The sequence below is a fragment of the Macaca fascicularis genome, chromosome 17, assembly GCF_037993035.2.
Source record: "Macaca fascicularis isolate 582-1 chromosome 17, T2T-MFA8v1.1".
Classification (NCBI taxonomy): domain Eukaryota; kingdom Metazoa; phylum Chordata; class Mammalia; order Primates; family Cercopithecidae; genus Macaca; species Macaca fascicularis.
Window position 1 is genome coordinate 10,633,781 of NC_088391.1, and position 24,830 is coordinate 10,658,610.

General features: G+C 46.6%; 1 protein-coding gene across 1 annotated transcript in view; it reads left to right on the plus strand.

Moving 5' to 3' along the window:
- The first annotated feature begins 2,421 nt into the window (after positions 1 to 2,421).
- The window catches only part of MEDAG (mesenteric estrogen dependent adipogenesis), a 59,899-nt gene continuing 37,490 nt past the window's right edge, over positions 2,422 to 24,830 (plus strand). Inside the window, exons 1-2 of the mRNA XM_074021816.1 lie at positions 2,422 to 2,520; positions 13,823 to 13,915. The gene's annotated coding sequence lies outside the window, so the exon portion shown is untranslated. The remainder of the gene's footprint in view (positions 2,521 to 13,822; positions 13,916 to 24,830) is intronic.

The window sequence follows — 24,830 nt, forward strand, 5'->3', positions numbered from 1 at the left end:
GGGCAGAAGACATTAAATAAGTGTGGTGAGCACCTATTTACTCCGGACCCAACACCTGGACTTATTTTTTTTTTCCAATTTTCAGTTTTTGTGGGTACATAGTAGGTGTATCTATAGAGTACCTGAGGTATTTTGATACAGACATGCAATGCATTATAACCACCTCAGGGTAAATGCGGCATCCATCACCTCAAGCATTTATCCTTTGTGTCATAAACAATCCACCTATACTCTTCTTGTTACTTTTAAATGTACAATTAAATTATTATTGACTATAGTCATCTTGTTGTGCTATAAAATACTTGGTTTTATTCTTTTTTTTTTGAGATGCAGTCTCACTCTGTCACCCAGGTTGGAGTGCAGTGGCATGATCTTGGCTCACTACAATCTCTGCCTCCTAGGCTCAAGCAATCCTCCCGCCTCAAGCTCACAAGTAGCTGGGACCACAGGCACATGCCACCATGCCCGGCTAATTTGTGTGTGTGTGTGTTTTTGGTAGAGATGGAGTTTTGCCATGTTGCCCAGGCTGGTCTTGAACTCCTGAGCTCAAGAGATACACCTGCCTCGGCCTCCCAATGTGCTGGGCTTACAGACATGAGCCACCACATCCCACCTTTTTCATTCTTTCTAACTACTTTTTGTGCCCATTAACCATCTCACTCGCCACCCCCAACCCCACTCCCCTTCCCAACCTCTTGTAACCATCCTTTTACTCTCTATCTCCATGAGTTCAATTCAAGACCTAGACCTTGGGCTCTGAGAAAACTTGGAAAAACCTAAATGTGGTCATTATGTTCATGGATCTACCGGACTCATGAGTTAAAAAAAGTAAGAGTTAATAAATTGTCTACTCAGCAAAGTGTCTCATTGCTACAGACACACTGGTTCCCACTCAGCAACAGTTGACGGCTGTTGGTGTCCATCTCCCAATACAAGTTTGTGTATCTAAAAAGAATCCCCCTCATATCGGCTCCTTTTGCACACTTTGCTACTGTCAGTGTCAGTGAAGCATTTTCCTCTCTACCTACCAGCCTTGCAGTCTCAGTGTGCCTTTAGGTTCCTCCTCTTCTCCTTCCTCTGCCAGTTGCTCACTAAGTTCTGTCAATGCTTTCCTCAGCCACTCTTTGGGAACTGCCCCTTTCTCTCTGTCCTGTGGTCCCCTCCCACTCCAGGTGCTGGCATCTGTAGCATCCTCTTCCCTCTCCAGGGCGTCCCACTTGTTATTGTCAGATTAATCTTCCTCATAACAATGATGCTTCCCCATGTCACCGCCCTGTTTAAATCCTTGGGCACTTCTGCAGTTGTAACCCAGACTCATTTCCAGGCTTCCAAAAGCTTTCTACAGGAAAAGCCAAGTGAGGTGCTGGTCATAGTTTCTCCTTCTCGGAATCCTCCGAATGTCTCTCCCCACGCAGGCCTCCCCCAATGGGGGGCTCTGAGGACAGCTTGCCAAGCCGAGAGACCCACTAATAAATTGATTAGACAATGAGTGGGTGCTTGATTCATGGGCAGCCGGCACGCGCGGCCTGACATAAAGAGCCACCCAACAGGAGCAGCCGGGCCTGGCTGGAAGCCACGGAGACAAGCTGATCCTCTCCCAGGGTCTAACTCCAGACAGGAGCGGCAGAGGAGAGTCAGCGTGGGGCCGAGGGCTGGTCACCCAATCCAGAGCGCTGGTGGCAGCCACAGGCGAGGGCACCGCCAGAGCTACATCGTGTTCCGAATGTTCTCTTGGTGCAGTAATTGTGTCTTTTATTTTCTATATTCTGATGCTTTGACATCTGGGTCTTGCTAGCCCTGGAGGGACTGCCCCTCCCAGGGTTACCAGTTATTCCAAAGATAGAAAACTACTTCCCCCCCTACCCCACCCCCCGCAACGTGCTTTTCAGATGCAAACCAACCCCTCCACAGCCCTGCCCCAACCACCTCCCCACCTGCCCTAATCACTCCTCCCGCAGGGCCAAGTCCCTAAGGAGAGCCCATATACCCCAGAGCCCACTGAAACCAGCCCACCCTGAGCCTACCTGCTCTGCCTTGCCCACACCTTCCAGCATGCACCACAATAAGGGCCCCTGTCCACAGGTCCAGCCTCTCCGGCGACCTCCCGACTCGCTCTGGGGCTCCCCTGTGTGCCCCCTCCCCACGTGGCATAGCATGCCCCCTCCTCTTGGAAACCGTAACAAGCTATCTTTTTGCTGGCAGTTGTCTCCTATCTGTTTGCCTTACCATACCTCAAATTTTTAATTAATTCATGAGGTTTTAAAACACTCAGCTCCCACACTACATTCCTGTCTCTCCGGAGTTTGGCAATGTGACTGCCCCTGCATTTTTAGAGGCAGGGCTGTGTGTTCTTCCTGCCTCATTCCTGCATCTCAGAGTCAACCCCCTTCACTTAAGGTGCTTCGAGTGTCTCTGCTCCTTGCAGTCTAAAAAAAGCCAACTTCAGGAATTCCCCATCTTACCCGTATCTACTGACACCTTTTCTTCTACTACGCTTCCCAGACTCTCCGCTTCAACCATGTAAGCCATGTTTTCATTCTTGTGTGTTCCCGTTCTCCGTTATCTTGCTAATATAAGGTCTTCAAGGAATGCCCTCCCTCCTTTCCGTGGCCAGGTGAATCTATTCTCCCTTCAAGACCTGACTTGTGTTTCATCTCTCCCGTGGTGGCTTCCATGACTCTGCTTCCCCGGGTGGCTTCTCTGTGACTGTCTCTCCACACCTGCATCACCTACTCCCGGGACACGTACAGGCAGCCTGCGCCACCTTACATTAGTCAGTATTCACTTCTCAATATTCAGGAACTGTCTTTCCCTAAGGCTTTATGTTCTCTTGGTTCAGGGACCAAAGTTTTGATTTTGTGGGATGACGGGATGCATTTGATACCAAATACATCCTCCACATCTTCCTTCTCATTGAATTGCTGTATACAGTTCCCAGTTCCCAGAAGAGTTGTTGCCTATGGACCCAGGGCCTGGCCTACAGGGGAAGCCAGGTCTCTGCTCACCTCTAGTCTAGGCTTTTCCCGTTTGGGAGGTGAGGTCGGCCTGCCCCCAGCTTTACTGAATGGAGAGCGTGCGTTCATTTCCTAATATGTCAGGATTCTTGGGAAGATTTTGTTTGCTTTAGTTTGCTGTCAGGCCTGGAAGGGAAGGTGAAGTGGGGAGTCAGCGAGGAGGGGGCTGGGCCACCTGGTGGGATGTTGGGAACTATTTTCTGTGCAGAGGCCAAGGCTGGGGCTGGGGGTGGGACACATGGAAATCAAACGTGTACTTCACAGTTTGGTCCCGGGCTGACCTGTTTATAATAAAAACATTTGGTTTGACTTCCACAGACTCCAACCCATGATGTCAATGTTGATGCATTTCAGGCCACATTCCTTTAAGTCTCCGGAGAAGTTCTTTACAAAAAGCATGAGAGGTGGAATCAAATAGTTCCTGGGATCGTCTCCAGTCTGAGACATCACATTTGCACTTTAAGCAAATAATTCAGATACTAAAATTCAAGCCCTAAATACGCCTTTTCAACTACAAACTAATTATTTGTGTCTAAATCAATGGACGGTGTCTCTTTAAATGTTCCCTTCATTCCTCATGCATGCTATAATCAGCAGATGGCCCTACCTTCCCCCACCACCCCCTTTTAAACAGACCCTTCTAATAGCTAATATCCTGCAGTGACCAAAGCCATTAGAAGGATTAGGCCATTACTATCCTGTCCAGCAAACACACAATGCTCACGGGGATTGCTTTTTTTTTGGTTGTTGTTTTTATGGATGAATCAGGGCGCAATGGTGGGTTGAAAAATCAAAACAGGGAGGGCAAAGGCTTATAGTCATTCTTTTCAAGGACACCTCCCAAACAGCCTTAGGATTTGAGATTCCTTTGTTAGAATGACGGCAGATGTCAGCTTTGTGGCTAGTGCAAGCTCCGAAAGGACACAGTACGCAGACCTCTGTCCCTCATTTCCTTAATATCTAATACTCATCCTTTCCAGAGCACCACCGCGACTCTCTCTTTGCTCTGCCTGTCCACACAGGCCTGTTTGTGCTGTAACAGACAAGCAACCAGCAGCCCAGCCCAAAGCCACGTTGCAGGGCTCAGGACTGCTCTGAGACACTGCCACCCAGTGGCACTTCTGAAGCATAACAGCACACAGAAAGGAAGCAGGGAACCCAGTTTTATAAGCATGGAGGGGGTAGGGGGTGCAAAAGCTGGCCTAGAATCGTGAGGCCAAGCTGCAGAAAAGCATGCTCCATGGCACGGAGGCAGGTAGCTAGTTTGGAGATGGCTAAGTAGGGCAAGTGACAAAAACACGAAGAAAGGCAGCTGGAATATAGAGAGGAGTAAAGAAATGTAATGACATGGAAAGCGTGAGCAGTCTCTTTTCTAAATGGAAGAAATACGCACTTTCTCTGAGAGCTGGAGCAAGATGACCGAAAGATGAGTCAATGGAGCCCTTTTTTGGAGTCGGCCTCAGTTCGGATTACTCAGTATCTCACATGTCTGGGTTCTTATGGATCCTTGAGCTTTGCTGACTTTGGGGAAGTCATTGTACTTCAGTTTTGTGACCCGAAGGGGCTGAGCTGAACCTCTAAACAGCTTCTCTGAGCCCTAACAGTGAGTATGTTATTAAATACCTGAGACGTTGAGTGAACAAGAAATACAGAAAATGCAGGCTGCGAGCAATCCTTAAATCTTGTGTTTGATTTCAAAATGCTGTGAGGGAGAACCTGAAAAATACATCCGCTTACACCTTTGGTGGTTCAGCACTTGCCAGGAGAGTGCATGGAAGGGACCCCCATCCCACAGGGCGTGGGTGACTCTACCTGCCATCTAACTTCCCTGGATCTCGGCAGCCAAGGCCAGTGCACCAAGATCTGGCACCTCCAGCACTTTCAGTGTAGGGGGAGAGAGGTTTAGAAGGAATTGGGCTTCTCTAAGATTGAAGCTAAACCAGAAGCTAATGGGTTAGTAATTTAATAGGCCTCCCTTTTCGGCAATATTTTCATTTTAAAAAGAAAACTTCTGTTAGAGGGCAAGTAATTCCAAAGAAATTCGATTCTGCTGGTTGAAATGTAAGAATCCAGCAAGCGGTGAGGGAAATTTGTTTTCTGGCTTCTCCAATCTAATCTGATAGTGCCTGTCTTGCTTCAGTCGTTACTATTTCTTGGGAAAAAGCATATGTGATCACTCTTTTAAAAACTGTTAGAATCACTTTCCTATCCAAGGTCTGAAAGAAGATTTGGGCTCAGGCTCCATTTGAAGAAATCCAGGTTGTATTTCCCCCAGCATTTAGGGTTTGATAGTTTCTGCTTATCTAAAGTGCTCACATTGCAAATATGAGCAGCAGGGCTGGGGATTTAAATTCTGTCTTGATGGGAATTTGAACTGAAATACTCTGCCCACTGCCACTTTATAAGCTGGGAATCATCAAGCTAGCTACAAATACCTCGAGGGGTCCTTGCAGTTGCTCAACATAAATCAGCAAAATGACAGGCAATTGACTTTGAAGACAGCGCTCACATGGCTGAGTGGCTGGAGCTGCTGGAAGCAGATGAGGGCATTTTCCTGTAAACATGATTGTGATTAGCACCAGAGTAAATAGTGAATCGGGCTCTATCTGTCAGACTCCAGTCTGCTCTGGATTTTTCATTAGGTAGAAATCAACATGTGACTCAGTGCAGCCAAGTTGGCAATTATAAGAAATACGTTTCTATTTCAACACCTGGTGAATACTTCTGATTTTCCTAGAAGGTAAGCAAGAAGGAAACGATTTTGCCATGTTTTCATGTAGGGATAAAATAGGAGTGCGGGAATCAGTCCTTTCACTGCAAGAGCAATTCAGCTTCTAGTCCGGGCTCAGATGCTATCTGACAAAATGTCTGGCATAGCTCAGATTTTGGCTAAGTGGAAAGTGGAAAGATGCACATTTGAAAGGTTGACCCTACCAGTGTCATGTGAGGTCACTAATTCATATGCCTAAAGAACCCAGGAAGGTAACATCAGTAGCTAAGCTGGCTGCAGGGGCTGAGGCCAAGTGGACTGTGCCAGCGCTGTCCAAGGAGGCAGGCTGACCCTGCTCCAGCATGGACTGCTGCCAACTGGGGCAGAAAGGCTTGGGTTGTCATATCAACTGGTTTTTCAAAAGAAGCCAGAAATTGGGATTTTCATGTAAAACACTAGGTGTGCCAAATCAAACATGTCTACAAACCCAAAAGCCTGTTTGCAACCTTGTATTGGGCTACCTTCATATTGGATTCCTCCACACTCATTCTAGCTACACCAGGTCTCTAAGCCATTTCAAAGGATTTCCAGAGAGAGCTTGCACAGACTCCCTTAGCAAGGAAATGAAAAATCTATCAGCTCTCCAGATCTAGGTTTTTTTTTTTTTTAAAAAATTCTAATTTAGATCTTTCGTGCTGCAACATAAACCACTTCTTTTTATTCTCAATCAATGGAAATGAATCAACGGAAATGATAATCATAACTCGCATGGGAATTTTAAACTCAGTTGGCACTGAACAGAAGGAAACCTCTTAAATGCTCTGGAGCTCCGTTCTCTCAAAGGTAGCTTGTGCTATAGAGGAGTGAGAACAGTTGTAACTCTGGTGAGCATGGGTCAGGTCACCACCTGCTTTGAACCTCAGTTTTCTCCTTTAAAAAATGGGTTTTCTCCACTTCATGGGCTCTGTACTGTGAAGAGTGGGTACTGGCTGACTGCAGGAAGATGTTTGTCTCCTCTGAGGTCAGCTCATCTGGCTGGGAATCTCAACACCACCACTTACTCCGTGTGTGACTTTGGGCAAATTTCTTACCTTTTCTAAACCAGGTGTCCCCCTTTCTTTCTTTCTTTCTTTCTTTCTTTCTTTCTTTCTTTCTTTCTTTCTTTCTTTCTTTCTTTCTTTCTTTCTTTCTTTCTTTTTTTCTAAGACAGAGTCTCTCTCTGTCACCCAGGCTGGAGTGCAGTGATGTGACCACAGCTCACTGCAGTCTTAATCTCTTCGGCTCAAGTGATCCTCCCACCTCAGCCTCTCAAGTAGTTGGGACCACAGGCACATGCCACAACACCTGGTTAATTTTTGAATGTTTTAGGACATGTAGCCCAGGCTGGTTGGTCTTGAACTCCTGGGCTCAAGTGATCCTCTTATCTTGGCCTCCCAAAGTGCTGGGATTACGGGTGTGAGTCACTGTGCCCAGCCTGAGTGCATTTGTGTGTGTTTGGTGAGGGTGGGGGGAAAGGTGTCACTCTGTTGCCCAGGCAGGAGTGCAGTGGCACAATCTCTGCTTACTGCAGTGGTGCAATCTCTGCTTACTGCAGCCTCTGCCTCCTGGTTCAGGCAATTGTCCTGCCTCAGCCTCCGGAGTAGCGGGGATTGTAGATATGCACCATCACGCCTGGCTAATTTTTGTATTTTTGGTAGAGATGGGGTTTCACCATGTTGGCCAGGCTGGGTCTCGAACTCCTGACCTCAAATGATCTGCCTGCCTCAGCCTCCCAAATTGCTGGGCTTACAGGTGTGAGCCACTGTGCCCAGCCTGGGTGTCTTCATTTTTAAGACAGAGGTAAAATAGGGCTTTCTCTGTAGCATTGTAGAGAGCAGTAAATGGAAAGCTCTAAGTCAAAAGCTTGGCTCAGGCCCCGGCCCTCAGAGGGACTGGAAGGACTGGGCACAGTGGCGATGATGAGGAGGGAGGAGTCTAGGGTGATCCCAGGTTTCTGGGTGACTGGGTGGATGAGGGAGCATTAATAAAGACAGACGATACCAGAGAAAGAACTGGGCTGGGAGATAGGTAGTTTCTTCAATTCAGGACATACTGAGTTGAAGACGCCTCAGAACTTTTCAGGAGGAAAGGCCCAGTTGGAAGTTGAGAAATGGCTTTGAATACTTGGCAGGAAACAGTCTCAGCTGTAAGCAGCTGTGGCAACTGTGCGTGCGTGAGGATGCCTGGAGAGGGTGTAGCTTGAGAGGAGAAGAAATGCTAAGAGGACCAAAACTCCAAACGGGATGTTAAATGCTGACGCAAGCCAGGGAAGACTGAGATTGTGCATCCTGAGAGGTCAAGGGAAGACCTGCAGAAAGCAGCTTCCTGGAAACCAACAGAGAAATAGAAGATAAGGTTTCCATCTTCGATGGCTTTACAATGAAGGGGCCAAAACAGAAACACACACAACAACCGAAGGACTTTCTCAAGACAAAATACCAACGAGGACCAATTAAAGCAGCCTCAAATAGTGTGGACATGCCGGGGGACTTCAGCAAGAAGGAGACACGGGAGGCAGCAAGGTGCACCACGGGCTGTGGAGAAGACGTGCTGGAGCTGGGTTTGCAGAAAGGAATGCATCTGGGCTGGCCAGAGGCAGGGAAAGGGCATCCAGGTCACAGCTGGGCTGGAGACCAAGGTTCTGCAGGGTGGAGTCAGGATTCTGTAGGGTGGAGCAAGCCCTGTTCAGAAATATAGATGGTTTCAGGCAGAAACGTCGAGGCATTTGGCTCTGATGGAGCAAGTATTTTCTTCTAAATAGGGACTTTCTTCTCTTGTGTCAATTTTCTTTTTAAATTTTTCCTTTATTATTGGGCTCTGTTCCTCAGCTCCTTCTGTCACTCTAGAAGCTCGTTTCCTCCTACCTCTTCCCTGTGGGTGATATGCACACTCGAATGTCCCCAGTCAGAGGCAGACACTTTCCAGGTTGATTTTAATTTCTCTAGGAGCCTGAAAGGTTGGAAAGAGCATGGAATCTGAGCCCAGGTCCCTGGGTTGGAGCTGCTGCCAGTTACAAGCTGTGATACTGTAAGCAAATCATGACATTCCACTGCGGTTGCCTCTGGAATGGAGAGGATGCTACTCTGCTCCTTCAGTTTGTGACGCATGCTATGTGAGGTCATCTAAGGGAAGCCATTAGGGAAACAGTGACAGCACAGGGGTGAGGAGCTCACATAACTCCTTGTCCTACAAGGGATTGAGCTTCAGGGGCCACTGTGGGGTTGAAGTCGGGGATTCTGTGGGGTGGTCAGGGGCTCTGTGGGTGGAGTCAGGAGCTCTTTGGGGAGGAGTCAGGGCTGTGGGTGGAGTCAAAAATCTGTTGGGTGGAGTCAGGAGCTCTGTGGGGTGGAGTCAGGAGCTCTGGTGGGGTGGAGTCAGAGCTTTGTGGGTGGAGTCAGGGGTTCTGTTGGGTGGAGTCAGGGCTCTGTGAGGTGGAGTCAGGGCTCTGTTGGGTGGAGTCAGGCATTCTGTGGGTGGAGACAGAGCTCTGGTGGTGGAGTCAGGGCTTTGTGGGTGGAGTCAGGGGTTCTGTTGGGTGGAGTCAGGGTTATGTTAAGTGAAGTCAGGGCTCGGTGGGGTGCAGTCAAGGCTCTCTGGGGTGAAGTCATGGCTCTGTGGGTGGAGTCAGAGCTTTGTGGGTGGAGTCCGGGGTTCTGTTGGGTGGAGTCAGGGCTCTGTGAGGTGGAATCAGGGGCACCGAGCTTCTTATTGGAGGCTCTCTGGAGGGAGTCCGTGGCTCTGGCAGGGCGATGGTTGTGGGGTAGTGAAGCTGCACTGGGGGCTGGTGCCTGCTTGCTGACTGATGAGCATTCTGGGGACTGACGTGGGGAGCAAAGGCCCACCTCTCTCTCTACCTGTTTAAGGCCCACGACATGGCTACAGAGTGGAGAAGGTGTGAAGGCTGACCCCCTGTCCTGAGAGGACAGCAGGGGCCTGGGCATGTCGGCATGGTGCTCCTTGAATCTCAGGAGAAAAGGCCTAGGACGCAGAGGGATGGTGGATGCTGGGCCCTGGCGGGTGGATGGAGGGAACCGAGACGGGTAGAAATTCCTGGAAAATGAAGACAGCGCTATTTCAGAGGGGGAATATCCCTGCATCAGAGGAGGAAGCTGCTGACGTTTGCTGAAAGGGAAAGGAACGTGCAGGACAGCGATGGTGGCAGCAGCTGGGCCGCTCAGGGCAGGCGAGTGTGTGCTCCGCGGCCCTAAGCCTGCACCGGCCCGGTCCTTCCCTTGGGGCAACGGGACCTCCCCGCAGGGACCTGCGCATGGGGACTGGGGCACGGGACAGGGCTCCGCAGAGAAGACCGGCCTGCGCGGGGCAGCTGGGCCCACCAAGGCTGCCAGACAGCCCAAACCCTTCCCAGGCTGCAGGGAGGCCCCAGCTGGTGTGGCCTCAAACCCGGCATCTGTTTCTTCACTCCTGAGGCTCCCTTTGAACTTGAACCTTGCAAAGCCCAAGTAACAATAAAAAAGCCAAGGAACAGGTGCTGCTGCAGAGAACGGAGGACAGGCCGGCTGGGAGCCTCAGCGGGTGCCGCCTTTGTTTCAGTGCCTTCAGTCTCCCCACTCCCGCATGAAACTGCTCGGGACCCACGTCAGCGCCAAGTTCCAACAAGGAAAATATAGCAGCGCACAATATGTTGTTTTGGCAGAAAGCTATGAATTTTAGTATGGAATGTCTGTCACAGGGCCCATCCAATTAACTCACTTGTCGAGAAATCAGAATAAATAGTTGAGAGGAGGCGACTGCAGCTTTGCTCAGACCTTTATTTCTTATTTGTTTTCGTGGTGAAGCAGGTCTGCAGTCACCAGGATGTATATTTAGGGCAGGGAAGGAGAGAATACGCATCTTCACGGTGGTTCTCCCTTTGGAGGGAAAGAAGGGTATTTTCTATGCATTTTGGAGGAGGGAATTCTGGTGAGCTTCTGTTTTAGAAAAGTGTTATGGAGGCAACCCTGGCAAACTCCCTCGAGTTTTGGACTCAGCGCTGTTGAGTCTGAGACAAGGACTGGGCCGGACCAGGGAAGTTTCTCTTCCTCCTTAGGTTTTCCACAGTGGCTGCTGAGCGTGGCAGTGCCGGGTGAGTGGGTCGGCAGCCCCACCTGACCCCGCATCTGAGCCTGGGCCGAGCTTCCTGACGGGAGGACACCGGGTGCTCTGGGTTAGCAATGGCAGCTGGCACTTGGGGGTGCTGGCATGCCTCCCAGGGTGCCTGCTGTGCCCAGAAACTTTGACACTTGTGTGGACTCCCTGTCAGAAGCCCTGCTGCATCGTCGAGGCCCTTGGGAAAGAGGCACCTCAGATATTCAGCAAGGGGGCTTCTCTGGGAGGGCACCGGCCATGCCTGTGCTCCACCCGTGTGAATTCTCAGGGGCAGGAGCTCCGTGCAGCCGCGGGCAGGGTGCTCTCCCTGTTCCACAAATTGCCAGCTATGATTTACAGACATTCAGCAGATAAAACTCTGAAGGAGTCTTCTGGTGGCTCTCTGAATGTAGAGCCTTGCTACAGCAGAGATGAAACCCAAAGCCAGTTTATAACAGCCTGCATTCTTGAGTTTTGAAGGAACCTAATGTGAGCCAGTTTTATGTAGCCAGAGGGACAGCCAGGGGAATACATTTCAGCTGCCCAAGAAAAAACTTGGCCCATAGCTCCCCCACACCTTTTTCCAGCCCAGTGCTTCTGAAAACCACCCTCTCTCTAATCCCAAGGGCCCCTGGCCTCCCCTTTGAAGTATTCACACTCGGGGGGTGGGGTGCAAGGGTTTACATCAATATTTCTCCAATAGTGGGGCAAGAGCCAATCCAAGGCAAAACCATTTTTTGACCTTTGCTCTCATGAGCAAAATGCCCCCAAGTCATGAGGACCTGGAAGAAGGGAAGGGCACCTTCTCTGTAGCCTGCCATCCACATCCGAGGCTGTCAGTCAGGAGGCAAAGGCACGGTCTTCAAGGGCTGCAGACTAAGTTCGTCTTTGTGCTCCGGTGCTGCTTCCATTTCAAAGGCTTCGCCAGCGAATCCCGTGAGTCATTCCTGGAACCTTCAGGAGTCTCCATGGTGATGGGGTTGAGTGGGCCTGGGGGAAGCCAGCATTCACTCCACTTCCCAACAAGTTCCTCTTTTCTGATTTTTTTTTTCCTTTTTTTTTCAATAGAGACTGGGGCTGAGGCTTGAGCTTTTTTGTTTTTTTAAACAAATCACAAAATAAGAACTCCCTAAGCCTTTTCTCCCCATTTTATTGGAAACCCATTCTAGGTAAATATATCATCTATTGTTACTTGCCTCTATTGAGACCGTATGAAACAACAAAGCACAATAAAAACTGTGCATTTGCTTTCTTTCTTTTTTTCTTTTTCTGCAAGTGTTTTCAGAAGGGATCTGGTTTTCTTGTTTTCCTCAGTGAAAAGATGAAAAGGCTTTGGGTAGATGATTGTAGTCTGAAGCAGAGATGCCTGCAGTATCAAGCCCAGAGGAAGGCAGGCCTGTCTAGCCTACTGCTGCCCCCGTGGAGGTCTACCAGGAGTCTGAAAATGATGCCCAGTCATGGTTGGCAGAATTGTGCACATTCTTATAATCCCCAACGTTCTTCATATATACAGACCTCTCCATTCTGTAACGCTCCGGGAAAGCATAGTATCTGGGGTTTATTTGGGAACCAGCATTAACGTTGCCATTTTAGCTACAGAAAAATGTAGCTAAATCTACAGGAATCTATGGGATTTTCCACATGGTACTAAATATTAAAATTTGAAATGAATTTAATGTGAATTAATGAACATCAATAATCTTTGGGGGTATAAATCCTCTGTCAAATTTCATAATGGTGTGTGGCCCCAAAGTTCCCACGCCTGAGGGTGAAAATGAGTTTTCAGTAACATTGAAAACTTGAATTCTGCTGACTTCATTATCCCCTCGGGCTGAAGCAGGAGGTGTAGCTTCCTGCAGTTCTGCTCCCAGATTTCTGGGGGCCTCGGGGGCATCTCGCATGTGCTCCACTCTGGAGAGCGCAGCCGATCTCTGCCAGTGGCTTAGAGTGCCAAAGCCTCGCCCGGGGCTGGGGGGAGGTGGGGAACGGCTTTCTCTGCTGTGTTAGTCCCTGTGTGGGGCTCCACAGCAAGGCTGCTTGGGCCTTCATTGACCAGCCATCCAGTTTTTGCTTCCAGTCTGCTCTGTCCTCCCTCAGCCCCAGCCTTGCCCCCAGGGGACGGCTCCAGGAGCATGCCAGGTAAAAGCCCCATCTTTGTATTTGGAATCCTACTTTGCTCTGACAACTGAGGCTTTTCTGACAGGTCAAGCTCACCAAATCTCACTCTGGGTTCTTATAGCCGTGAAACCTTTTCAAAAGATGATAAAAGCCCCAGCCATTCTCTCAGAAAAGTGAACATATAGGTAACATTTCACAGACAAACTCAGGAGTTTCTGGGTCTTCGGGAGAGAATCCTTCCTCACGGGAATTTTCTCTTGAGAACTTTCTGAACCCCCGCTGTGGATGTCAGTCCAGCCCGGCTCACTACCGAGCCTGATACGCTCATTCTCATTCACGGCAGAAGCCTCACCGTGGGTGTGTCCCAGGCCACGCTGAGGCTGTCACAACACACACAGTGGTTTTCAAAGCCCATATTCCACATCTGGTGTCAACAAATAAGTGTGTAAAAAATATGACTTTCTACTCAAGCCTGTTCTTCAAGACCTCTCAAAAACTCTGCTTGGAAACACGTAGTATCAAGGCCTGATTTCAATTCCCAGCGAGCCCAGGAGGCCAGTATCTGGAGCTGGAGGATCCAGAACGGAGTGGCCTTGGAAAAGATATGTGTGGGAGTCCTAATCTAATGTGGATTTTCAAAAATTCACACAATTAAATTTTTCTGCCTATTGTTTTGCTGGTAGTGAAGTAGCTTTTGCTCCGTTGCCTAGGCTGGAGTGCAGCAGTGCCATCACAGGTCACTGCAGACTTGAACTCCTGGGCTCGAGTGATCCTCCCACCTCAGCCTCCTGAGTATCTGAGACTATGGGCTCATGCCACCGCACCAGGCTAATTTTTTTGTTTTTATTTTTTGTAGAGAGAAGGTGTTGCTATGTTACCCAGGCCGGTCTTGAACTCCTGGATTCAAGCAATCGCCCTGCCTTGGCCTCCCAAGGTGCTGGGATTACAGGTATGAGTTTCAGATAAGTAACTTACCTCCGACTTGTCCCGCTCTGCATATTGTCCTTGAGCTCCTAGATATTGGGATGCTATTTGTATAAGTTTCTCAGGAGTGCTGTAACAAATTACCTCAAACTTGGTGACTTAAAACAGCCAAAATTTATTCTCCCACAGTTCTGGAGGCCAGATGTTTGAAATAAATGTGTCTGCTGGGCTGGGTTCCTCTGAAGGTTCTAGCAGGGACCTTTCCTGGCCTGGTCCAAATTCTGGTGGCTCCAGTTATTTGGTGGCTGCGGCTGCATCACCCAGCCTCTGCCTCCATCTTCTCACAGCCTTCTCCTCCTCCTGTGTGACTCTTCCATTTGTCTTGTAGAATGTTTGTCACTGGATTTAGGGTTCACCCGGCTAATCTAGGATGATTTCATCTAAAAATCCTTACTTATATCCACAAAGACTTTTTTCCAAAGAAGGTTACATTCACAGGTTCCAGGGATGAGGGTGCGGGTCTATTTTTTCAGGGGCCACCGTTTAACCCACCGTGGTATTGCTCATTTATATCTCTGCATCTAACAGGGCCTGGCATGCCGAGTTTAACAGTCACTAATGTATTTGTTTTTGATGGTTTAGATTTAAACTTGGACCCAGGCACTCTATCTGCTCCATTCCCAGATCTCAATAAAGGATGGTATGTGTTTGGAATACAATCAATGTCTTTGACACTCCTTGACTATGAAATAAGCCACTAGGCCAATTAGGATAAATAGTTTCTTGCTTTCCTTAGGGATTTCTGTTAGAGTATTTCATGCTATGGTTTCAACTTATCACATGCTAAGTATGCAGGAATCACATAAGTATAAGGCAAATATGTTTTAAGGTCTTTTTTCTCACCAGAATGGGGTCTTTTCAGACCCTCAGTGTCTGATTATAAATTAGATTTTATTTATGAGATAAACTTTCATGTATGTATTTCATAATATTTATGAGGATACAAAGGTAAGTATTTATAGGAGTACAACTATATATGTAGATGATTTTATTTCCATCATGTGGCATTTCAGTGCCACCTGTTACTGACTTCCAAGTGTCCATTTAGATGATATGCATACAAAGGAAGTGACATGCTTTTTATTCCTTTAAAAATATAGCTGATGTGATGCCCCAATAGAGGGTAAATGAATATAATCAAGTTTTCCCTGCTTTGGAGTACAAATTTTAAGCTTTTATATTAAAACCTATTTATGCCTAGTGTTCCATTATTGGAACACTCAGCATGTGGGAGTTATTTATATCCTACTGCTCAAAGTTATCACTAGGGTCTGATTTTTCGCACTCAAAAAATTGCAACCTCAGGCATAAATGGGTTAAAATGTACTATGACGTATCTCCGACTTCATCCTGGAATGGTTTTATCTGACAGGGTTCAAAGTGGCAAGGAGAATAAGTCTGACTTTGCCAGCAGGAAATTTTAAAAACAACCTCTCCCTGTGTATGTAACTCACATGGCATGTACCTTACAATTCATGCAGCTGGTCATATTTTATTTATGAAATATTTGGAATCTGGAATCCAAAATCAGGGAAGGTGCAGATTCTTTGTTCCCTATTCATAGTGGAAATTAGTCCAAGTTGCTTTATTTTTAGCGTTGCCATTCCACATTATTTTAAAGATAAGACTTTTGGGGTGACACTTTATTATTATTTTTATCAATGTGTATTCATTTTTCCAATAATCAAGAAACAGAAAAATCAGAAGAAAGCCAGAGAAAAAGTGAGTTTCCTGTCTGCAGTGCTCAAAGCATACCACACACATCAGGAAATGACAGAAATGCACAAGCTAGACATCCAGCCAATGAAAACACATTGCCCAGAACAGTCAAGTTTAAATGGGAGCATGCATTCCAAGTCTTGAAGTTTAAGACACATTAACGTTAAGCCTTTCAACTTCACATAGTAATACAATCCAGCAACAACACAGCATCAATCAACAAAATCAGACTTCACTAAAAGAAAGAGCTTGTGCTTCCCCCAAGGGAGCCCTGTAGACAGATTGCACCTCAAAGTTGAAAGGACAGTTAAAACTGCCTCCTCCTTGTTGCTTTCTCTGTTCTGGGACCACTTTGCAGTTTTCCTTCTTTCCTGAATATGTTTTATCTCAGATACAAATAAGTTGGCTCTTCTGCAAAAGACTAGCCAACTAATCTACCACAGAGTTAGTTAAGTCTCATTGTTTCAAAGAAATTTGTGTTTTATTTTTAAACTCATTGACAATTCTATGTGTTTTTAATTAACTTCTTTGACTTCAGTTGTTTGAGATCCAAAAGTGGGCTTGGATAAAAATTAGCTTTATCAGTTTATGTCAGTATGTGTTTAAGCAAGCTTTTTCCTTACTATACATTAAGGCTGGCTTTTCCTGCGTATCTCTGTGGCAGACACTGGTTGGGTTACCTTGTGCAAAATGGCTCACACCAAATAGGGTTGGGGGAAAGAACTGACACTTCCAAAACCAACTATGGTTGCAATTGTATACAAGTGTCAAAGAGCCCGCATTCTTTATAAAGCTTAGCTAGGCATTGAGCTGTAGGCTTTTAAAATATGATTTCTTTGTGGGGTTGTTTTGGTTTTTTGTTTGTTGGTTTTGAGACAGGTTCTCACTATGTTGCCTGGGCTGGAGTACAGTGGCACTATCACGGCTCACTCTAGCCTCGACCTCTTGGGCTCAAGTAATTCTACCACTTCAGCCTCCTGGGTAGCTAAGACTACAGTTGTGTGCCACCACACCCAGCTAATTTTGTTTTTTTGTTTGTTTGTTTGTTTTTGTAGAGATGTGGTTTTGCCATGTTGTCCAGACTGTTCTGGAATTCCTGGGCTCAAGTGCTCCTCCTGCCTTGGCCTTCCAAAGTGTTGGGATTACAGGCGTCAGACACCATGCCCGGCCATAATATGACTTCTTAAGCACCTTTATTACACCTACGTGATGAGCCCTGTCTTTCAATTTGCCAGATACAGGGTGGCCATATAATTTATTGTCTATGCAACAATCTTTTTGAGAATGGTTAGGGTTGCTAACCAAATGGGTTGCCAGGACATCTGGTGTAAACCTGGACATCCATATATGTGGGACTCTTCTGCCCCATGTGCCACTACCAAGTGTTTCTGAAGGCCACGTGTATGTTGAAAATATCACTAAATTTCACCTGCTAATTGTTGTGATGAATCTATGCATTTTTTCTCATCCTGGAATCATCCATGACTTCCTACTTGATCCATCAGATATCAGTATCTCACTATTTCTGGACCCCAGGACACTTTTCCACCACGAAGTTCTTTTTCTGCTTACAGTGCTACGTCTGTGTTTCCCATCTGTTTGTGGAGATCCCAGTGATTCTTTGGGACCTAACTCAGCAGGGTCACTTCCATCACCGTAGCTTCCACAGGGCTCTACTTGTATCTTCCTTAGGGCACTCACCTCTTTCTGTTTTGTTATATTTTTATGTGTTGTATTATTTTCATTACTGAACTGAGAGAAGGAACCAACCACAAAGCTGTGCCTCTACATTACTCATTGAATGTGAGCCCCTTGTTTTAGCTACTTCTTTTGTGTTTGGTGAATTGTTTTTAAAAGTGTGGTAGGAAATAAACATCCAAGAAGGTAGAAAGCCTTGTTGTATTTGGCAAGGAACAGGCCGATGCTACTGCTGGATTTGAATGCCAGCTGCTCCAATTAAGAGCTGTGCAATCTTGTGCAAGTTACTTAACCTCTTGGCGGCCTGTAAAATGGGGATAATAATAGTACCGACCTCCTAAGATACTGAGTATTTAATGTTGCCAGGCACTGTCTTCACAGAACAGTTCTTGGCAAACGGTGCCTGGCAATATTAAATACTCAATATCTCAGCTATTTTTTTTGTTCAGACTTCATTTCCCTATTTTTTGAGGTTTTATTCACATTTTTGAATTGTATTGCAAATAAAAGAAAACCAAGAGCTATTGGCATGTGTAATGGACGGTGGCCTAATGGCCACCTATGTCAGGCACACGAGCAATATCCACTGAGAACTAATGCCTTGGTGACCCAAAGGACACTTGTTGGGACAGAAGAAAAAGTCCTCTTGACTTGAAGAACCAACCAGGCCAACCTCTGATCTCTGATCTCTCTGAAATCAGACAGTCGAGGTGCTGGTTCTCTGCACATCTGCAGAATAGGGACCATAATAATACCTATCTCATGGGGTTACAGTAAAGATGAAATGAGATCATCTGTGTAAAGCAGTGAGCATAGTTTCAAGTACCTGCTCTACATTTGCTATTGTTCACAGCATCTGTCCTGGAACATGAGCTGATTGTTGAGAGAGGTGTGGTGGGTGTTCAGGGAAAGGTATCCTCATATTTCCTCCAGCCATCAGGAACCTCATGGGCAGCTCCACCAGGAGAAGCTCAGCAAGAAAGTGAGAATGCAAGCTTCTCATTTTTTTGTTAGAAATGGTGATGAGAAGAGCACCTTCCCCTCTCTGCGAGCATCCGGTGCAGGAAGGCCAACATCTACAGCTGCAAGAATGATCGGGTTGATGCTGAGGCAAGAGTGAGAATTAGCAACAGAAGTGGCAAATTAAGGCCACTGACTGGCAGGCTGGGAAGAGCCAAGAAATCTGTATTAATCACCAAGGACAGAACATGAGCTCTTTGAGACCCTGCAGGGAGAAAAGAGGCTGAAAGTATCCACAGTTCTTCTGGAAGGGGGCTCAGAACCAGTGAGTTTTCATTAGCATGGCTATTGCATCCTATAACCCTGGAGTGACTCACCCAGACTACAGTGGCCTAAAGAACTCGGTTACACAGAGCACAGAGCCACTGTCCCAGGGAGAGAAGTTATTTGCTTCCAGGTGCCTCTGTACCTAACTGTTACTGTTCTTTTCCCAGGGTCCCCAAAGAAGAGAATTCCACCAACTTTTCTTGGCACTCTCTGCCAATAATTAGCAATTTTTTCTTTATGTTTGTCCTTATTAATGCCTATTCCTGTTCAGCTGTGCTCATGGAAAGATAGCCAGCGTGGTTTGCCCTCTCCCAAGCAAGCACATCTCAGAGTCCAAATGGCACAATTGCCTTCAGTTAATTTTCACTTAGATCTTAACCTTCTCAGTTTATTTCCACTTGAACTCTGGATATTAAAGTAGAAATAATGCTTTGTGACCTTTCAGCGGAACACCAGCTGCTTCTCCACCCTTTCCCCTGTGGTTTAGTGACCCACACAGTCCAGTTCTGCAATAGCCTTGCTTCTGGCGTTCTAACCTCCTTCCCAGCAGGGAATGACTAATGCTCAGAGCCACGCATCACACCAGCGTTTACCAGGCAGAGCAAATAAATGGTCATCTGAGACATGCTTTCAGACAGAGATCTCTGTTCTTGGCATGAAGGTTAAGGTTAGTGAAAAAAAGTCCCACCTCTGCCCCTTTCTGCTCAATTCCGCCCCTTTATCTTCCCAAGGACGTGATGAGAAAGATTTTTAAAGTGATCACAGTAGTTTATCTTCATGACATGGGCAGACTTCCATGAGTCCTGTGACTCAGTGACACTCCGAGGGACCCATGACTGTGGGGTGGGCTTGGAACAAACTCACTGTTGGCAGAAGCTGTCCACTGCCCCTATTTTTTGCCCTGGCAAAAATAGATTTCAATGGCAACTTAGGAAGGGGCCGCGGTGGGGAAGAGGTTGTGGTAAGAGAACGTTCTCTCACGTTCTCCAAATCTTCCAAACCAAGCTTTGCTCCATGGGACCACTTCACCCAGAAGTCTGGGCAGGAGCTCAGGCTCTGACATTGTCACGGCTGCCAGCTTGATGGATGGGAGGAGGTGGGGAGCTGGGTTTCCAGCCAGGAACTAAGGGAATTCTACGCTTCTAGAGTCCCTTGTACTTACTGGGATGGTGTTCATGGCTTCTGCCCACTGAGCCTGCCAAAACTCATTTTGTCACAGCCAAGCCCAATCACTCCCCATTCCCTGCTCCAAAAAAGAAGAAACCTCGCTGCAGCTTCATAGACACTTGGTCAATCTGCAATAATTAAAAAATAGAGGCAGTGGGGCATGGGGAGAGGGAAAGAAAAGAGGCTGGGGGCTGGTGATGGGACAAGCTGAGTTTGGAGTTGCAGAGTGGGAAACTACAGGATGCTGGGAATACACAGGGGAGGAAGCCTCCTTAAAGCAGGCTTCGGATGTGTGTATGGATCCCCTTTGGGTTTTGGGATAATTAGTGAAAGATGAGAGTTATCTTGAAATTCCTTTTGTTTGCAGGACTGCATGTTTGGCTGCTCTGTGGGGGTCCAGGCTGTGTAAAGGTCACACGTGTAAGTGGATTATGGGCTCACTCATCTCCACAGGGCAAGTTGGAGAAGTTTTTCTTGACTCACTGGAAACAGAAGTAAAAGGCTGAGGAAGGCATTGTGGGGCGGGTGTATCGCACAGGCAATGGTGAAAAGTGGAGGTGATGTGGTAGGGAGGAAGGCATCCGTGTTTGCTATTGACTTTCTATTTCTTCCGCCAGGGAGCCTGGCGTCCAGGTCGCCTGTTGCCTGGCAGTGGAGCAGTCACTTCACATCACTGTGTCTCACAGTTGTCTCTGCTGTTGGCAGCTGGATGTGGGAGGGAACAGTGAAGAGACTACTAAAGTTTAATGTCCTTTTTATGACCAACTTTTGTTGCTGGCACCTTCCTCTTGGAAAAAGACACTGATTTATGACTGAACAATCCCTACACACAGAAATCTAATCGTTCTTTCTGTCTCTTAGCTTATTTTTGTTTAGAGGAGCGGATGGCTTCCATAGGCTGTTCAGAAAATGGCTGGGACAAATCGGAGTAAAAAAACTTAAAGTTTTTATTTCTGTCTCTTTCTCCTCACAGAGGAGTTTGAAATTCTTGCTTCAGGCCATATGGAGTGGATATTCCTTCCAGAAGGAAATTACAGACCACTCTCTGTTTCTACTCAACTGCTTTTCAATCCGTAAGTGGACTCTTTGAAGCAGCCTTTTATTTACCTCAGATTCTGACATGAATAATTGTTTAATTGCCTTTCAGCCTACACAAGATAAGGAACCATGTCTCAAAAGTTGTGTAATTCTCTTAACTAAACAATAGCCAAGCCATCCGGAGTAGTTTTCAAAGAAAGAAAAGAATTCCTCACACATGTTAAGCATTTTATTCTTTTCAAAGTGCATTGCTCTGTATTATTTCCCTGAATTGGATAATGTCTACGAAAGCACTGTGTAAATTACATCACATAACAAAAAAGTAAAATGTTATAACAATGATTGATTTGATTTTCCATGTGGGAAACTGAGGCTTCATGGGGTAAGTTACAATCCCAAATCACAGCAGTTAAACGGAGCCCAGATGGAGGTCTGTCTTCTACCTCCAGATGTGCCATCTCCTCTGCAGAGGATGCTTCACCTCCTGGGGCCTTCCCAGCGGAGTCCCAGGATGACCCGCAAAAGGCTTCCCCAAGGGTGGGGCCGGAAGCAGGGCTGTAGGTATGTGTCCTGAACCTCCCACAGACCCTGCTGGCTCCCTTCAAAGGCTTCCGGCATAGCGACTTGCCTTTCCATTGTGTTCAGTCGTCACCAATCAGCCGTCTGCAGACTCCTCTCCCTCATGTTGTGGCAGAGGAGTTGTACATTCTCTAGATTTTAAAAATATATAGGTTACTTGTTCTTTAAAAAAATTGTCTCTGAAATAAGCTCCCAATCCATTTGCATATTTTTAAAACGTGTTAGCAAATTCTCATAATAGGATTTGCGTTTGTTAGAAGAGAACCTGGGGCAGAAATCACAGAGGGATGAAGCACCTGCCACTCCCCCATCCCTCAGTGGGTGTAGCCCACCCAGGGAGGCAGCAGGATACAAGGTCGAGGAGTACTACCAATACCCCAAAACCCCATGCGAAGTGCAGAGCAGCCTGACAGTAGGGGCAGGATACTGGAGGGAAGGGCTCAGGAGGGTTTCAAATGCATCAAAGGACACAATCAACACAGTGAAGAGGCAGCCCTAGGAGAATCAAAGAAAATATTTGCAAATCATGTATCTGATAAGGGATTGGTATCCAGAATATATAAAGAACTCCTGGCCAAGCACAGTGGCTCATGCTTGTAATTCCAACACTCTGGGAGGCAGAGATGGGAGGATTGCTTGAGGCAAGGAGTTCAAGACCAGCCTGGGAAACAAAGTAGGACTCCATCTCTACAAAAAGAAAAAAAAAAATTAGCTGGATGTGGTAGTACACACCTGTAGTCCCAGTTACTTGGGAGGCTGAGGCAGGAGGATCGCTTGAGAACAGGAGTTGGGAGGCTGTGGCGAGCTCGGATCTCACCACTGCACTCCAGCTGAGCTGATACAGTGAGACGCCCTCTCTTTAAAAAAAGAAAAAAAAACTAAACATTTAGAAATAAGAACTCCTGTAACTCAACAACAAAATCAGTCCAAATAAAAAATGGGCAAAGGACTTAAATAGGCATTTATCCAAAGATGATATGTATACAAATGGTCAATAAGCATATGAAAAGATGCTCAGCATCACTAATCAATCATTAGGAAAATGCAAATCAAAACCACAATGAGATACTACTTCACACTCATTAGGAAGGCTACTAATGAAAAAAAGTATTAGAAAATAACGGCAGGGTGTGGTGGCTCATGCCTGTAATCCCAGCACTTTGGGAGGCAAGGCAGGTGGATCATGAGGTCAGGAGATCGAGACCATCCTGGCTAATACAGTGAAACCCTGTCTCTACTAAAAATACAAAAAATTAGCTGGGCATGGTGGCGGGCACCTGTAGTCCCGGCTACTCAGGAGGCTGAGGCAGGAGAATGGTGTGAACTCAGGAGGTGGAGCTTGCTGTGAGCCCAGATCGTGCCACTGCACTCCGGCCTGGGCAACAGAGCGAGACTCTGCCTCAAAAAAAGAAAAAAAAAAAAAAAAAGAAAAGAAAATAACAAGTGTTGGATATTGAGAAACTGGAAGCCAGATGCATTGGGAATGGACAAGAATGTAAAATGGTGCAACCACTATGGAAAACAATATGGTGGTGCCTCAACAAATTAAACATAGAATTACCATATGTTTCAGCAATTCTGAAGCAACGTTGCTCTCTGGGGTAAATATCTGAGGTTCGCCATCTCATGCCAGGGAAATTGAGTATGCAGACACACAGGAAGTGGGTCTAGGGGCAGAGTTTTAATAGGCAAAAGAAAGAGAAAGGAAAACAGCTCTCTCTTCTGCGAGAGAGAGGGACACCTGAGTGGGAGTTCCGGCCAGTCACGGAGTGCACAAGGTTTTACAGAAAGGCTTGAGGAGGCGGTGTCTGATTTACATAGGGCCCAAAGACTGGTTGGACCAGGTGTGATGTGTACATAGCTTGAGGGAAGCTGGCTGCCCCACTTTAATCTTATTATACAAATGGGCTATTTGCCTGACTAGCTCCATGTTGTCTGCCCCCTACTGTACATGTGGTTGGTGAGGAAAAGGGAAGATGAAGCTGCCATTTTGAACATGCCTATTTCCAAGGTAGCCCCTTTCCTATTGGCACAACGGCCAGCACTTAGAAGAGGAACCCATGCCCCTCCTCACCTCTGCAGTGTGTGAAGATCCCTCAAAGGCCCTTTCCCAGTGGGTACATGGCCTAGGAAGGATGAAGGATGAGGTGTCCACCTCCTCCTCCAGGGTCATCTATCTGAGAGTTCATCTCTCCTGTCCCATCCAGATGGCAGAGAGGACAGGCTGTGCCCATCAGGGACCATAAAGGAAACTCTCCTGATTCACTTGGCTCCTCCAGAGGGTAAGAGAAGAAACACCCTGTGTATACAGAATTAATACAGAGGGTACTATATGACAGAAGTTTGACCTCATCCCTTTTTCCATTGGTTTTTAAGCTTTTTTTAAAGCCAAAACAAGTGGTTCCAAATCGGCACACACACACACACACACACACACACACGTTTTATACTCAATAGTTATTAAGGCCAACTATAAATTTTGCTAATGTCTTTGCTTCTTGCTGGACTACACTTTCCAGCAATTCTTTCAGGATAATTGATGGTTGGGACATTTTCTCAGGTCTTATATGTCCAAGAACATCTAATTTTACCCCTCACACTTCAATGATAATTTGATTGGGAAGAGAATTCTATAACAAGGCCGCTTTTCCTCAGCATTTCAGAAAGTGACTACTCCACTGTCGTCGTCTGCTGGGTGCTGCTAGTGAAGTGTGATGTTAGACTGATTCACATGCCATGGTGGGTGACCTGCTTTTTCTCTCTCAAAGATTTTAGTTTTTCTTTATCCTTGATATTCTGACATCTTACTCTAATCTACAGGGGGTTATTTGTTCCATTTTTTAAAAATGTATCTTGCTTTGTCCTCCAGGGAACTTTCAATTTGAGGACCTCAGTTTTAGGAAATTCTTCTCTGTAATTTCTTTGTTAGTTCTGCTCCCTCTCCTCAATTTTTTTTTTCCTTCTGGAACCCTTAAAAGAGAGCTTTTTAACCTCCTGTGTCTAGAGTCCATATTTCTTACTTTTTCTTCTTCCACTCCATTTCTTTATCCCTGCATCCTGCTTTCTGGGAGATTCCCTCATGCATTTGGACTCATTTGGATATTTGGCCATCCTGCTTAGGTGTCTTTATTATTTATTTCTTTCTTTATTTGAGACAGAGTCTTGCTCTTGTCACCCAGGCTGGAGTGCAGTGGTGCAATCTCAGCTCACTGCAACCTCCACCTCCCAAATTCAAGGGATTCTCCTGCCTCAGCCTCCCAAATAGCTAGGATTACAGGCACCCACCACCACACTCAGCTAATATTTTTGTATTTTTGGTAGAGACAGGGTTTCACCATGTTGGCCAGGCTGGTCTTGAACCCCTGATCTCAGGTGATCTGCCTGCCTCAGCC